General features: G+C 41.9%; 1 protein-coding gene and 1 non-coding gene across 5 annotated transcripts in view; both read right to left on the bottom strand.

Annotated features, from left to right (window-relative positions):
- Positions 1–5378, bottom strand: part of Rcc1 (regulator of chromosome condensation 1) — a 17443-nt gene extending 12065 nt beyond the window's left edge. For all 4 annotated transcript variants that reach the window (XM_015485402.1, XM_015485401.1, XM_048815996.1 and 1 more), the window contains exons 1-2: positions 5128–5378; positions 1266–1397 (exon numbers count right to left, since the gene is read on the bottom strand). The gene's annotated coding sequence lies outside the window, so the exon portion shown is untranslated. The remainder of the gene's footprint in view (positions 1–1265; positions 1398–5127) is intronic.
- On the bottom strand, positions 5259–5384 carry LOC125610476. The gene has a single exon (XR_007340492.1). It is a non-coding gene; the product is annotated as a small nucleolar RNA SNORA73 family (small nucleolar RNA).

Genomic DNA, 5384 nt, shown 5'->3' on the forward strand with positions numbered 1-5384 from the left:
CCCCGACCCTGGCCAGAAAGGAAAACAAAGAGCCCGGCGGCCCCTGGCGGCCACCCCAGAAAGTGCGAGTGGCTCGCTCCCTGAGTAGGGAGCTTTGACCAGGCTCCCTCACCTGGCCTAGCTATAGGGGTTGTGTATTTCGGAAGCCCCAAATTCGGACAAGTGGATTGACAACCGAGCGACCGGAGTGACTACTTGAATCCAGGTTTGTTTGGGAAAATCTGATGCGTAAGGGTCTGTACGGAGAAAAAAGTGATCTTTTGTCTCTAGGGAGGATGAGAAATCATTTTCAGTAGCCACACAGGGTTATGACAAGAGTTTGCACAGAGCCCTTTGACTCAGCAGTGGCCTTCCAAGTCTAGGAGTACAAGGCATTATGGGAGAAGCAACACTTGCAGTAACAGCCAGGAAAGCTCAGGGATGTTGTTCGAAACTGTCATATAGATGGGGGCAGTGGATGCCCTGTGAGAGTGACTGATGATGGATGGTGGGTCTTGTGTGTCTTTGTAGTAGTACAGCCTCTGTTCTGGGGCAATGGGGAACTAGGGGAGGGATCTGGGCTCCCACTGATATGGAACAGTTTTGAGAACAATGCGGAAAAGAAGAGCCAAGGAAGAGGGGAGCAAGAAGAAGGAGGGAGACCAGAAAAAAAGATGGTGTGTGAATTGGGCTTGGGAGTTGAAGATGTGAAGCATCAAGCATAATATTCTTTCTTGGCAACACATCCTTTTTCTTTAGGTTGCAAACAAAGTTCTTCAGGATTTCAGGTGTGCCCTGAGGTGACCTCTCAGGCCACTTTGTGTCTTGGGATTTCTCAGGTCAGAGTATCAGAGTAAAATACTGAAGAAGAGTATTTTCTGTGTTATACATTAACTCCAAAAACTTTTTTGGGGCTACAACATGATCAACATGACTTCTCTCACAGAGCTACACCCTCATCCCCAGATGAACATTTTTTTTTTTTCTTTTGGTACCAAGGATTGAACTCAAGGGCACTCGACCACTGAGCCACATCCCAATCCCAGCCCTATTTTGTATTTTGTTTAGAGACAGGGTCTCACTGAGTTGCTTAGGGCCTCGCCATTGCTGAGGCTGGCTTTGAACTTGCAAGTCGCCTGTCTCAGCCTCCCAAGCTGGTGGGATTACAGGAGTGCGCCACTGCTCCTGGCCCCAGAGGGACATTTTTGATGAGTATTTTCCAACTGAATTTTTCCTACTATGCAGTGCCCACCCCAAAACACTTCCCTGCCTTCAGAGTCTCTTACCTGTTCAAGTTTACCTCTGCCTCCATCGTGAACTCCTTTTTTGGATGATATACTGTGAAATTTCTCCAAGTTTTTACCCTGGGATCTCTGATCTCTCTGTCTTCTGTCTTCAAGATCTTCTCATTCACTTAGCTTTAATTGTAAAAAGGGTTATTACCTATTTTGTAAAGCCATTTGTTAACTACAGAAACGTCCATGGGCATTGGCTCATTTGTTCCTCAAAAAACTTCATGAGTGGGGCTGGGGTTGTGGCTCGGTGGTAGAGCACTAGCCTAGCGTGTGCAAGGCCCTGGGTTCGATTCTCAGCACCACATAAAAAAATAAATATTAAAAAAAAAAAAAAACTTCATGAGTTGGAAAATGAAATTCAAAGAGGTTAAGTAAGTTCCCTAGGGTCATCACAAAACTGGTGGAAGGAGACCTGGCTCTTAAGGATAGGCCATCACATTTTTTGTGGTCCTGGGGATCAAACTCAAGGCCTTATGTGAATCAGGCAACCTCTGTACCATTGAGCTACATCCCTAGCCATGGGCTATCACCTTTTAATTGACATGTCAGCCCATTTGGGCTGGTTCTGATGTCTACCCCAAGTTACCACCCTGCATCTCTATCCAGAAGACCCAACATTTTTCTTAGTAAGTTTCTTGGGCTGCTTTAAACTTGCCATCTTCCTATCTCAGCCTCCCAAGTTACTGGGATTATAGGCATGTGTTATGCCCAGCAACTCAATATCTTTTTTTTTTTTTTGTACCAGGGCTTGAACCCAAGGGCACATTGTGACTGAGCCACATCTCCAGTTCCTCTTTTAAATTTTATTTAGAGACAGGTTCTCTCCAAGTTGCTGAGGCTGGCTTTGAATTTGTGATCCTCCTGCCTCAGCCTCTCAAGCCACTGAGACTACAGGCATGTTCCACTGTGCCCCACACAATTCAGTACTTTCCCATGGATTTAGTTTCCCTCCCCCAACTTCCAATCAATATTAGGGTTCTCTGAAAAGTATAGGTTTAAACCTTGTTTTTTCTTTTCTTTTTTTTTTTTTTTTAATTCTTCCCACTCCGTATTTCCATTTCTGCTCCTCTTGTCTAAAACTGTCCTTCTGGCCTCTCCTCTAATTCATTGGTGCTGAGGATTGAAGTTTGAACCCAGGGCCTTGGGCATGCAAGGCAAGCACTCTACCAACTGAGCTATATCCCCAGCCCCTCAACAAGTACTTCTTTAGAGCTATGCTTGGAACACAAGGCTACAAATGCCCTGAGCTGTAAATTTCGTATTTCTTTATCACCTGCTACACTACTCTGAAAGTGCCCATTATTCATTTCCACTCTCTCACCTTTATCTGGGCTATTCCCTCTACTAGGGTGCCTTTCTTCCTGCATATATATATATATAATTATTTTTTTTTGGTACTGGGGATTGAACTCAGGGGTACTCAACCACTGAGCCACATCTGCAGCCCTATTTTTGTATTTTTGTTTAGAGACACGGTTTCACTAAGTTGGTAAGCATCTCACCATTGCTGAGGCTGGCTTTGAACTCTGGATCCTCCTGCCTCAGCCTCCAGAGCTGCTGGGATTACAGGTGTGTACCACTGTGCTTGGCTCTGACTACCTGAATTCTTGATACAAGTATGTGTATATACACACCCGCATATATATACATTTGGCCATATTGGAGATTAAACCCAGTAAGTATATATGTATGTACATATGTATATAAGCACACACATATGTATACTTACGTATATACATATAATTTTATTTATTGGTGGTACTGGGGATTGAACCCTGGGGTGTTCTAGCACTGAGTTACATCCTAAGCCTTTTTTCTTCTTTTAAATTGAGATAGGTCTCAGTAAATTGCCCAGGGTGGACTCAAACTTGCAGTCTTGTCAGCTTCCAGAGCAGCTGGGATTACATGCATGTGGCGCCACTCCAGCCTGAATTCTTCATTCATATATATATGTATTTATTTTAATGTTTCATAGTTCATTTTACTATTTTTCTTTCCACATTTTTAAATTATTTTTTAATTGTAGTTTGACACAGTACCTTTATTTCACTTATTTATTTTTATATGGTGCTAAGGATCGAACCCAGTGCCTCAAGCATGCCAGGCAAGCGCGCTACCACTTGAGCCACATCCCCAGCCCTCTTTCCACATTTTTTATTGGTACATAATGAGATTTCTTGTTACTTTTTTTTTTTTTGTACCAGGGATTGAACCCAGGGTCACTTAACCATTGAGCCACATCCCCAGCCCTTTAAATTTTTTTATTTTTTGAGTGAGAGAATTTTAAATATATATATATACATTTATTTTTTTTAGTTTTCGGCGGACACAACATCTTTGTATGTGGTGCTGAGGATTGTACCCGGGCCGCAAGCATGCCAGACGCTACCGCTTGAGCCACATCCCCAGCCCCTAAAAATTTTTTTTGAGACAGTCTCACTAAGTTGCTTAGGGCCTAGCTAAATTGTTGAGGCTGCCTTTGAATTTGTGATCCTCCTGCCTTAGTCTCCTACACCACTGGGATTATAGGTTTACTCCATTGTGTCTAGCAACAGAATTTTTCATCTTTTAAGGCCCAATTCAGTCCTACTTCCATTAAGACTTATTGGGCCCACATAACTATCTCTGAATCAAACATCAGCTTTAATTTCTTTCACACCCTATCACTATTTTATTGAATGTGAACCATAAAAAAAACTATCCAGGGACTGGGGATGTGGCTCAAGTGGTAGCGCGCTCGCCTGGCTTGCAGGGGGCGCTGGGTTCTATCCTCAGTACCACATAAAAATAATATAAAGATGTTGTGTCCAAAGAAAACTAAAAAATAAAAAAAATTTAGTACCTCATACATGCTAGGCAGTAACTGCACCACTGAATTATGTGAAATTATCTTAATTAAGGGGGGCGGGGTAAATCACTTCTGCTGCTATGATAGTTCCATAACCATGTGTAACTAGCACCTACCCTCAAAGCTCTTCCCTGATGAACTCAGGGATGGCTGACAGAAACACAATTCACACAACCAAACCTGTTCCCAGTGACCTTAAATCTTACCTTCTAGATGGTTTCCCTCTGTTAGGGACTTACTCTTCCCACACTGCTGGCAACCAGTGCAGAGACTTGACCAGGCTTCCATTGTGACTAACTTTCTAACATGATGAAGCAGGCCAACAATTTCAAGCTCTCAGGAAGGAGCATAGAGCAAGTATACTAGCTGTACACATGGACTATTCATCTCTTAAGCTGTTTTTTTCATGCATGGGTGGGGAGAGATGTATAAAAACATGTACTTTCCCAAGAAATAAATGGTAGAAGGGAAAAACCTGGGACTTGATCTTGTGACCTTATACTACTTTTGAGTTAACCCCAGTGAAATCTAACTTAGTTAACCAGCACCATTTAATTTGGCTGAAGCCCAACAATGCTACATGAAAAAACCACAGAAACATGCAGTCATATTTATTTCAATTCACAAGTTTTTTTTATTTCAATTCACATTAACTTGCCTCAGATATGTTAGATATACTACAAACAGTATAAAACGGAAATGATAATGAATTTTGCTCAAGACATATCAACATGTTCTTCTGCAGTGCATTTGTTAGAAAACATGACTGATCTTGTTTGGAATTTGGAAAATGCCAAATATTCTTAGTCACCATGACAAATTTTAACTTCACAGGCCCTCTAGAGACCCTGTGCTTTCTTAAATTCCTTAATTTCCAGGAGTACTTGGTGAACTGGGTAGCCTATGTCAGCAGTCAAGGTTTAAATCTGGATAACAGAATTTGCATTCCTAGACAATTGTTGAGATGATTTTCAAACTCTTAATAATAATAATGACCATTCTTACGTCTGATTAAAGGATCCCAAATCCAGTTATCAGCTGAAGTTGAATATTGCTCTTCTTCTCCTGAATGAAAATAAACTCAAGATTAGAATCCTGAAGATCTTAGTCTAATAAAAAAATTTTAGTATGCTAGATATTGTTTCCTGCATGGTTTGTCTCCTCAGTCATAGTCCACAGACTCTGAGAAGTCGTAGGAATATGCAGGTGCAGACACAAAGCCCAGCTTCATCTCCAACGTTGTGGAAAGGGACTGTACATCA

Source organism: Marmota marmota, unplaced genomic scaffold, assembly GCF_001458135.2.
Source record: "Marmota marmota marmota unplaced genomic scaffold, marMar, whole genome shotgun sequence".
Classification (NCBI taxonomy): Eukaryota; Metazoa; Chordata; class Mammalia; order Rodentia; family Sciuridae; genus Marmota; species Marmota marmota.